The sequence below is a fragment of the Pogonomyrmex barbatus genome, unplaced genomic scaffold (assembly GCF_055798465.1).
Source record: "Pogonomyrmex barbatus isolate J1 unplaced genomic scaffold, ASM5579846v1 scaffold5, whole genome shotgun sequence".
Lineage (NCBI taxonomy): Eukaryota > Metazoa > Arthropoda > Insecta > Hymenoptera > Formicidae > Pogonomyrmex > Pogonomyrmex barbatus.
In genome coordinates this window covers 5426945-5438644 of record NW_028297149.1, presented here as the reverse complement: position 1 = coordinate 5438644, position 11700 = coordinate 5426945, and the positions used below count along the sequence as shown (strand labels likewise).

The 11700-nt window shown below is 45.8% G+C and overlaps 1 protein-coding gene across 7 annotated transcripts in view; it reads left to right on the top strand.

Moving 5' to 3' along the window:
- LOC148935403 (uncharacterized) overlaps positions 1–11700 on the top strand; it is a 162810-nt gene that overhangs the window by 113646 nt on the left and 37464 nt on the right. Inside the window, exons 1-2 of one of the 7 annotated variants that reach the window (XR_016140359.1) lie at positions 97–2520; positions 5153–5771. The exons of 4 other annotated variants lie outside the window; for them this stretch is intronic. The gene's annotated coding sequence lies outside the window, so the exon portion shown is untranslated. Of the gene's footprint in view, positions 1–96; positions 5772–11700 lie in introns of those variants that run through there. 2 more of the 7 variants (XR_016140360.1, XR_016140358.1) reach the window with 2 other exon arrangements.

Below are 11700 nucleotides of genomic sequence, written 5' to 3'. Positions count from 1 at the left end.
GGTACAAGAGACGGAGGAAGGAGGGGAAGGGCAGAGTTTCCTCCTGGTCCCCTCTTATACCCCCGCGCCGCTATCCTCTACATTCTACTACCGTCATTCCTTGCCCTCTCGTCTCACCGGTCCGCCACCTACCACCACCCCCGCACTCCCACCACGCCGGCATCGGCGCACAACCACTACCGCAACCGTCACTACCACTACCGTTCTCTACCAACACATTGGCGTTACTCCGTCGGTCCGAGAGAACCGTTGTCGAGAGCGAGAGGGGATGACGAAGAAGAAGAGGAAAGAAGTCCAGGACGAAAGAGAGACCGAGCGAGCCGGGGGAGATTACGTGGGAAGGAGAAAAAGAGGGGACAAAGAAGCCAAGAGTAACGTGAGGAAAGATGAGCAAGATGGAGGAACAAGGAGGCCACGTATGAGGACGAAGTGTGATGAGGAAACGAAGGGAGAGAAACAAAGAGGGAGAGCCAGAGAGAGAGAGAGAGAGAGAGAGAGAGAGAGAGAGAGAGAGAGAGAGAGAGAGAGAGAGAGAGAGAGAGAGAGAGGAAGAGAGCGCGGGAGGAAGAAGAGAAGGAGGGGAAACAACCAGGCACAAGCATAGCATAGCATGGCACGGCATATCCATAGACATATACACTGTGTCTATGGGCATATCGACGAGATCCGACAGCGGCCGAGCGCCACCGAACACGGCCGACTCGGACCCTGCGCGCTCAACCCAAACCCGAGAAAGCATAGTTGCATTTAAACTGCCATCCTACTCGGGAGGTCTCTCTCTTCCTGAATCCCGGAGCGACTTCGGGACTCAGGAATACGTGCGTACGGAATACGTACGTAAATCGCGCGCACGCCGACAAATCTGTGTTTCGCGATTCGCGTCGCCGTTTTTTTTTTCCGCACGCTCCTGTCTGTCACGCGGCAGTAAAAAAAAAGAGAAAAAAAAAAGAAAAGAAGGAGAGAGACGGGGACCCAGAAGCGCGAGTCTCCCGAAGCGGAGCGCGGTCCGGGGGTTGACCCGGTCGCGCACAGGACACCCGATCGGTCTCTGACGTCAGGAGCGCTTTAACTTGTTGGATTCGACGCGCGAGTGCGACGCGAAAGTGAGCCGGTCCGCGGCGTCGACCCGGGTTCGAATCTGCGGGTGATATACATGGTGAAGGTGCCGGACGTCGAAGCGGGATGAACAGACGGACGGACGGACGAACGAACGAACGAACGAACGAACGAACGAACGAACGCCCCCTCCCCTCCGATTTCGGTGGCTGTCGCAACGGACACCGGGGGGCACCCATTCCCCGGTTGGGTTTCCGGTACCGCAGCGCGGTCACCTTGTCACGCGCTTTCCGCTGGTTCCGCTGCCGCTGGTTCACGTCGTTCATCGCTTCGTCATCCGCTTTGTCGGCACTACTGCCTTCTCGGTTCGGTTATTCCCCCGTTGTCCCCCGTGCCCCGCTTGCAGACTCCTCGCTCCGCTTCGTGACGCTGTCACTTCACGAACGTTGACAGTCAGCTGCGGCATTGAGAGAGATCTCGAACGCTCGATATAAAAGTAATCGGCGAGATAGCGATTCCGAAGCAAACGACTCTATCTCCTCGTACGCTAATTCCGCTCTCGCTTCTTCTCATCGTCTCACTCCGCACCTCCGTTCTTTAATTTGAATCTTAATTACGTCACTTGCAAAAAGGAGGAAAATCGAACGATACTCTTGAAGTGTTCGAAACGAGGTGCTGGTCACGTTCAATCGCGATACTCTGCAAGTACGTAATTCTCTGATGACGTGATGCGAACGTGTACTTTTCTAGAACACATAATGACCCTAATAGACATGATTATATATCTGTCACGTCGTGAAACGTACCTCGTTTTTAACGGCGTCAAGTCCGCCTGCTCCTTCGCGGACGCCGGCTATCCGTCACTACTTTTAATCATTGTAAATTATCATTGACGACAATGAGACGGTGTGGAATTAGCTCAACTTGCGGCCGCTGGGGCTGCGAGCGACGTTCTTAAATTATACCAATAATCCCTCGCCGTCGACATTGTTCCTCCATCGTTGCATCGTTGCTTCAGGGTTCTGACTCTGGGTTCGACAGCCACTGGAAGACTTCGGATGCGACGACGACTTTGGGATACGTATTAGACCGTCGGAAATTCCGTGATTTGGAACCCCTGTGTGTTATCGCGTCCCAATATGGAGTATCACCCCCTGTCATTTCGGAGTGAATACATGATTAAGCTCAAACCAGCGAGTCAAAGTTCGGTCTGGAAACTGCTCTCGAATTCGGGGTAAGATTATCTGAAGCTTGCGGAGAGCATTCGTGGCATGTAAGGCATCGTTGGGAAGTTTCTCAACGAGTCCAGTCGAGGTCGATGCGACGAGTGTGTCCGCATTTTTGACGCGTAATACAATGCGGCCTGATACGAGATTAGCGAGCGATAGAAGTTGCACTACTCGCGGATTTAACGCGGTTTTATCTCTAAATCCCGAAACACAACTACGCCAACTACGTACATCGGTAGGTGACATCTAAAGCGAGTGTAAAAGATCTTAACATAATTTCTGGCTGCTCGACGAGCGGCTGTCTCTCTCTCTCTCTCTCTCTCTCTCTCTCCCTTTTTCGTGTTAATTTTTAATAAAATTTCGAGAAGCGCAGAGAGAAAAATTTCGAGAGTTTTACTTTCCACGAAAATAACTGATATTTTATTACACGCGATCGAACTTTTTGTGAGCGCGCATGACTCGTGGATTTTTCTTAGTCGATTACTCGCTCGAACGCCTGTACCAGGATATTGCAACGCGCTGTCACAGCCAGCGAAAATATTTGCCCACGAAAATATTCGAACCCGTCGCGGAACGGCTCGACACATCGGCCGCGATTCAGTTCTCTGTGCGTTAGCACTCGAAATACCGAGGCCATACAGCTAATACTGATACTACAGGCCGTTAACGAGGATATTCGTCATCATCACTCGCGGCGTTAATCAATAAGATTTGCCGCGGATGGATCGCGTACGAAAGCGCGGAAAATCCCCCGTCCCACGCGAGTGACACGTCCTCAAATTTGATTTCTGACGGGGGCTGCCCAACAATAATTGTCAATCGCCGCGTCCAAAATCAAGCTGATGGTGATGGTGGTGGTGGTGGTGGTACATCGACGAACGAGGAAACTGCGTACACGTCTCGTGCAGGATCACGCACATAGTACGATCTTCCCGAAATTTTTTCGGCGACGATTAATCATCCCACGGTCGGTTAACGTAATCAATCTAGATGTCAACGCGATTCCGCGTCTCGTCCTAGTTTCTTTTCTTTTTTTTTCCGTAATTGTGTATGTTAACGCCATCGGGAGGGAGCGCGCCCTCTCCTCCCCCCCTCCCCCCCCCCCTCCTCCTCGTGTGGTCGAGAATGTTCCCGGAAATTCGTTTCGCGAAAGAGAGAATAGCCCGGCCGGTGGCGGCGACTTCGGATCGAAGTTTGGAAACGCTTTGTTCTCGCTGAAAAAGGTGTTTGAAAGAGGGTTGCACGAATCGATATATCGGCTTGACTCATCCCCTCTTCCCATGGCCCTTCTCTGCTCCCCAGGATGATATTTCTGCTAGATATCGGTGAACAAATATATACGGTACGCGACGAGTATTGATAACTCGTGATTCTTCGCGGGTGTGGTTTTTACACGGCGCGAATTAATATCGAATTGTTGAAGTCAAATTTTCGAGGAGGCAAAAAGGGGGAGGAAGGGCAAAAGGAATTTTCGAGGAGAAAAAAGAAAGAGAAAAAAAATTTTCGATTAATTAAATGGAGAGAGAAAGAGAGAGAGGGGGAGAGAAAATCAGATAGGCAGTAATTGAGCCGTCGCGCATCTTAACCGTGGGATCCTTCGCGATAATGGAATTATTTAACGACGCGCTAATACGCGGCTCTTGCGCGTATCGTGTCGCACTTTGCATGTCAAATCACGAATTTGTAATTAACGTAATGAAACGTGAAACTCGTGAAGGAAGAAGTGTCGGGAGAAAACTAATGAATAGTGATTAGGAGCCTAACGTAAATTCACCCGCGACGGCAACGAAACAATCGGGGCTCTGTGTCGTGAAAATTAAGCAAGATTTCCCAACGGCGTGGAAAACGCCGCCGTGCCGAGTGAATCATCGTGATGCAACCGCTTCGCTAACTGCGTCTACGCGGCTCTCGAAATTATCCTTGTCGCGCTCGTTTATCTCTCGCATTATCGAATTACCGTCGTAATTCCTTTGACACTTGCACCAAAAATTTCGAGCTCTCTTTCCTTCCTCTCTTCCTCTCCCTCCCTCCCCCCCCCCCTCTCTCTCTCTCTCTGTCCGTCCGTCTCTCTCTTTCTCGACTCGCGATAAAGTAAAGCGTTCTCGATGTAACGCCACCGCCGTACTTGTTGCGTCTAAAACTTCACGAACTGAAATTTCTCTCGTGCACACTCGGCTTCGTAAATTTGCAATAACCCGCGGAATTAGCGAGAGGTGTCCCACGACATCGATGTCGCGATACCGCCGGTAATTGCGACGCGAAACTCGCCGGTATTAGACTACCGGGTGGCGCTAATTGATGCGTATCCTCGCCCCGAAAAAAAAAACGCAGCAATTTACGTTGAACGTCAGAACATAGTTGGACACATATTCGAGCGAGCGGGAAGTAATTACGGTGCGCAAATTTTCGTGTTACAACCGGAATCTCTCGATTTACTCTTATAAGCGCGCGCGCGAATCCCGCGGACGCTTCGAGCATTTTCTAGAACATTTTCGCTCTCGCCCTCCTCGCGCTCTCTCGGCTCTCGATTTTCTTGGATATATTTTCGTCCACGGTTTTCTTTTGATAATACAACTTTTCCAATAATGGACGGAATACCTTCGCAAGGCTTTGAAATGAGGACGAGCAATATCGTCCTGGGAATTGTAGCGAGTGGAGAGGAGGAAACGTTATGCGTACAAATGTACGACACTCGTCCTCACGAATCGGAGTGGCACGGGTTGTCCTCGTTCCAGATTTATTATTGCTATAACAAACGGCTGTGCCTCTCTTTGAGGTCTTTATTATCAATAAGAAAAGCACTCGAAGATATAGTTATTGAAACTTCCTACAATCCAATGAAAACAAATTCACTGAATTACTCTCAGGCGCAGAATGCCCTTTGAACTCTAAAGGACTTTCTCATTTCGCACGGGAAAGAAAGCCCCTGGCCGGAAATTTACGTGATCCGCTAATTATAACGACGGCGATGTTTACTCAAGGCGGCCGATGGCTCTCGGTGTCTTCGAGAGAGGAAGAGAGATCGCACTTCCCTTGTTTTCGCCAGTGTCGTGATCGCAGATCCGAAACGAACAATTTCTAACCAGCTCTCGCTGATCGTTTCGAAATTCAAAATCCGGCGCGGATTGCTCCTTTCGTTCGCTCATTGCGTCATCCGGTATTAACGGAAGTGTAACGTCAGCCTACCATTACGTGCGTAATTATTTGCAAAAGCGGTGACGGCGCCTACCTCGGACGTGTGGCACTGTGGCACATCGGAGAAACGTTGCGCAACATCCGACCGGCGGACGTATCCGCGAGCGGTTCACGCTTTTCGCGCCCGAACATGCGCCGGCATGTAGTCCGTCTCTCCGGCAATCGATAAACCTGAGTGACCGAGGAAATTCGCGAACTGAACCAAACTGAAATTTCATCCATCGCGTCGGAAGCGTCGCGATGTTTTCAGCCGAGGAGGAAGCGTTTATCGATTTCCCGCGACCCATAAAGGTAAGTAGGCGAGCGCCATGGTTACCATTATCTCCAGATCGCGCCTCTGACTTTTAATTTGCCGCGATAAGTCCGGGGTCTTACATGTAATATAACCGCAGCGAGTGGCGGCGTTTTACGAGATCGAAGTGAAAAGTTTCTAAATTGCGAAATCCACTTTAATATATATAAAATATATATAGCGTAAGTAAAAATTTATATAAATGTGTGTGCGATGTGTGTGTGTGTGTGTGTGTGTGTGTGTGTGTGTGTGTGTGTGTGTGTGTGTGTGTGTGTGTGTGTGTGTGTGTAAGAAAAAAAATATAATGTATATATATATATATATATATATATATATATATATAATATATAATATGTATAATATATAATAAATTATGTATATATATATATATATTACACACCACACACACACACACACACACACACACACACACACACACACAAAAGCAGATCTTGTATTTTAGAGACTTAAAATTTTTATGTATATATTATATATATATTATATGTATATTATACGTATATATTTATGTATCAATTATAAGTCAGATATTTTAATGGCCGATATTGGTATGTGCAATTTTTTTTCCGTACAGTTTTGCTGATAAAATACGTTCGTGAAATATGGCCATCTCACAGAATGTTTTAGAAACATTCTATGTTTCAATGATACTCGAAGATTTGAATTCGGGTCAATGCAAAAGGTATATGTTGCTATGCAACAATCATTCGAATACGCCGGATATGCGAGAGGGCATTTTGGAAAAGATTTGCATGCGCGGTCCGCGCGAATTGAATTGGGTTAAATTGAATTTGTTTCTGGAAAAAAAGAAGATTTAAGGTGTTGAAAATGTAGCCTGCCGGCGGCCCTCAGCAGGCGGCTTCGAATTAATGCAAATTAACGTCCGCGCCCCCGCGCATAGCCGCGGGGTGCTAAGTCTGAAAAAAATACACGCTCAAAGAGTTAAATAACGACGATAAACAATAAATGCGATAAACTCGCACAAGTGTGAGCGGAGCCTAATTAACGTAGTTGCACCGTGGCACATTCCACACGAGAGGAACACGTGTTACACTATTAATTATCAATTAGCGCCGCGATATGGAAACTATAATGCCGTAACGCACATACATTATAATAATTAAAGCGTGTGATTTGTTGCTTCTCGGTTGTTGGATCTTAGCTTTGCGCCTAACCGCCGAACGCGTTGAATCCACAAGTTATCTCTCGAAAAGTATCGCGGCCGCGTGAATTATTGAGTGAGGTAAAACGTTATTTGCGGTAAATTACATTCTAAGCACGATGCAGGCCGAAGATTAAAATCCAGGTAAAAGCTGCATTCTACCTTTATGAGCGTTGTTTATGCCGGCGTAACTTTCCAGGGTGTGCAACATGCATAAATATCTCTGTTAAACTCAGGTTGCAAGATTAAAAACTTTTTCCCCCTCGCGCCGCCAGCCTTCCGCATAAAATTCTAACAAATTTACAATTAAATTTCACAGCCGTGATAATAAAGTAAACAACCGCCACCTTTGCATGCAAATTGGTGCGCGGTTTGGTGTGAGAAAAACGCGAATATCAGCGTGCGTGCGCACATCGACGTGTACCGTCAAGATGTACTGTTTGCGATTGCTGGCGATAGAAAAAAAAAAAAAAAGGAAAAGAAAAGGAAAGAAAGAGATAATCTCGGGACATCTCCGAGAATAGGAGCGGATAAGAATACTCGCGGGAGGGATCGATCTCTCGCCGTTTCGGGATTATTTTGCAGCGCGCGGCCGCGCGAGCGCGTTGTCAGCTGGCCGCGCAGCCGTTCGTAAAATAATAATTTCTCGAGATATCTCTCGTGCGAAAGGCGGGGGAGGCGGGGAAGGGGGGAGGGAGGAGGGAAGGAAGGAGAGAAAATAGTCGCGCCGGGGCCAGATCGATCTCCCCGTGTGTCCGTGCCCTTCTCCGAGAGACTATTTCGCGCGCGCGGGGTGAAGGGGGCGGGGAGGGGGGGGGCGGCCGTGTGCTATCAGCTGCGTGCGCGAAATGCGGCAGGAATTCGAATCCGCTGGTTCCCTTCGTGCTTCCTGCCTCGCGGTCGATGCGTGGAGTTACGACCAGCCAGCCGTTGCTCGCAGGGCTGCGAAACGAGAAGCGACAGAACCCCACGGGAAATTGTATCGGCGCGCGCTATTCGGGGCAAATCGATTTTTTCCCCCCGGTTTTCGAGGAGGACGATTCGTAAGATGGAACGGGCGTGTTTCTCTCGTGTCTGTCGCGCGAAAGCGCCTCTCGTAAAACTGGCATTTCGAGCTAGGAGGAAGTGCAAATCCCTCATTTGCATCCCCATATATCTCTCGATATTATCTTAAAAGATCTGACACAAAAAAATTAATCTTAAATCTTAAAGACTATATGATCTCATATATAAGCAAGAATATTATAATCTTAAAAAAGTTTTGATCTTAATTTGATTGAATTGATGCAAGTACAGATATTTCCATATATAAAGATTCAAGAAAAAAAAATTAGTCTCAAATCAAAACTATGTATATATATATATATATATATATATATATATTATGTACATATACTCATATATTAACAAGAATATTAATCTTCTTAGAAAAGTTTTAATCTTGATTTGATTGAATTGATGCAAGTACAGATATTCTCATATATAAACATCCAACATAAAACATAAATCTTAAGTTAAGACTATACTCATACATATGCAAGAAATTATGCATACATATGCATATCATGAGAACAATGTTTTATCTTTTTAAAAAAATTTTAATCTTGATTCGATTGAATTTGTATGCAAGTATAGATATTTTCGTATCAAGAATATTATAATTTTCATATAGATTTTTAATCTTGAATTATATAATACTTGTATCAATACAAATTAAATCAAATCAAGACTAAAATTGTTAGAAGAAAATTATAATATTCCTGTTTATATATGAGAATATTTGTCTTTGCCTTCGTCTTGATTTAAGATTAATTTTTTGTAGACATATGAATAATGATGTCGATAATGGCAATTAATATGACATTAATATGTGATTTTGCATGATTTATATCTTGTATCAGTTTGATACAAATCTATCTTTTTACGTTCTATAAAGTCCAAGTTTACGAGGCATGTAAATTAATTAGAAATTTAATATAAAAATTTAAATACAGGATGACTCAATTGTTGCGACGAGTCATTCAAGTCATTTATATATGTATCACATAACATAACGGAAATTAGTTTTAACAGGGGATTATATGATTTCTGTGGTGCCGCGTGCAAATAACGATATATGAATATTTAAGTGAACCAATGAAATCATTATGAAAACAACGGGCGTATATAAATGGAAAAAGCCTTTGATTAATGTACCATCGATAATTCAACAAAAAAGGAATAATGCGCCATATTTTATTATAGTCGCAACGCACTCGTGGCCGCTTCGCGTTTTCATATTATTCAGATCATTACTCGAGCTACAATTTCAACGGATAATTTGCATCTGTCACCGCATAGTTATTACACCGCTGGAATGCAAAAATCGAATCGGTCAGCCGCGATCAGACGCGTCGCTCCGCTCTGCGGAATCGACAAATCGCGTAACGGCTTTAAATTTTCGGCAACTTTAATTACGATGACCTTCGCACCCGTCGCACCCGTGCTCGGCTCGGCGCTAATTCGGCGTAATTAAATTTCCTCTCTTTGTTCAAACGAAGAGACAGCGAAAATCGTGCCGCAAATCCGACAGACACAATTCGCCTTTAATAATTCTTAATAATTCTCAGAAGCGACTGTTCTCTCCTTTAAGTTTCCAATATCTTTGAACTTTATTACGTGAATGCCTCGTCATTGAAACGTATCCCCTACGATACGAATTCTGACGACGCTCGCTTCGACGCAGCGGATAATGTTAGCTATTGATACTCCGTAGGATCGGCATCGCGCTGGCGCAATACAGTCGGGGTTTCTGCTCGTAGATGAATCGAAGTTAATAGAAATTACCGATTGGTAAGAGATACCATCGTGGAACATTTCTATAGTTCGCGGACTACGCGACCTATGCACTCGGGCTTATGCGCGGAGGCGCGCGTGCGCGGATCCCAATCGGACCGGGAGGCATTATGCCAGGCAGCCGGGCCAGCACGCTTTGTCATTATTCGTGAGAACCCTATCAATTCGACTGGAAGATTGAATAAGAAGAAAAACACGGTGCGATGAGGCGCGCGAAAGGCACGCGCTCAATAGAGCCGCAAACGCGCGCGCCAACGCGCGCTCGCGCTCGCTCTCTCTCTCTCTCTCTCTCTCTCTCTCTCTCTCTCTCTCTCTCTCTCTCTCTCTCTCTCTCTCCTCTCTCTCTCTCTCTCTCTCTCTCTCTCTCTCTCTCTCTCTCTCTCTCTCTCTCTCTCTCTCTCTCTCTCTCTCTCGTCGAGAGAACACGAAAGTCCGATCGCGAGTGAAGCCTTTCTATTCTATTAAATTTTATCGTAATTCGATGTCGCGATGTTTGTCTCTTTCCTTAAGTGATCGATTCGAGAGCGACCGATCGAAATTACTAGAGGAATTAATTCGCCCGCCCTCCCTTCCCTCTCCCCCATCTCCGGGCCGGGTCTGGGAAACGCAAATAATCAAAGCAGACAGTGGGTTAAAAAAAAAAGAGAGAAGAGGGTTATTGATTACGGTTATACATTTTGATGAAAAAAACTTGTAAAAATACACACGGATTGCAATCGCGTAAAATCCAGTAAGCGGCAGAACGTTAAAAATTTACAACGCGCGTTTGTTCGAAGAGAAAAATATTTACATCGGGAAATGTCGGGCTGCGTACATTATCGATTTACAACTCAAATAACTGTGATGCATCGAGCACAAAATGCTAGGCGAGCTATTGGGTTTTTTTTTTTATCACTTTATTTATTAGCGGGGCATTTGTTAGTACGCAATCGATGGCGGTAAATTTACAATACTTTGATTCATGCAATTCCGCGCGCCACGCGGAATCGTAACGATGCAATATCTATGATTGTCATTAAGTATTATCGATCAAATTAAATTGAGTGCTACATTTTACACGCCGTGTATTATACCATGTATTATACCAATATCATAATGATATATTTTATCATTTAATTGTCACACGCGTGTTGTAAAACACGGAGGATATTTAAAACCGCCGGATTTCCGTTTTTACTTATTTAATTCGCGCAACGACAATTTCGCGATGGGGCATAATCACCACCCGGGTAATTTTCATGATTATTAAACACATCGGGTCCCCATTGTTCGCGAGAACACCGTTTATTGATTTACACAAAGATTCTAAAAGGATTAAAACGGCGGCCGCGATCCGGTGTCGGGCTCTCGCTCACGTGGAGCCGACAGAACGAATCTCGTGTGATGTATTCATATAAGCCAAGAGGGGCGGGAGGGAAAAGAGAGATATATATATATATATATATATACACCGTGATCGATAAATGCTCCTCGGGCGAGAAAGAGGTAGAGACGGGGAAAGAGGAAGATGCGAGAAGATCCAGCGAGACGGCGAGCAGATAGACGAAGGAGCTAGACGGTAACGCAGTGAAGAAGATTGGCAATTTTCGCAAAATTAAGCGAATTGAATCGAATTATGTCGAGCCGATGACGTCAGACTTGTAACTCGCTGAATTGGCGAGAAATGCGGCTCTCTTCGTCTCCCTCCCTCCCTCCCTCCCTCCCTCCATTCCTCTCTTTCCCTTCTCTCTCTCTCTCTCTCTCTCTCTCTCTCTCTCTCTCTCTCTCTCTCTCTCTCTCTCTCTCTCTCTCTCTCTCTCCTCTCTCTCTCTCTCTCTCTCTCTCTCTTTCTCTCTCTCTCTCTGTCCTCTTTGACTTGTGCTATCGATGTCTCGAGCTCAATCTACACTTAGCATACGCGAGAAGATATCTTC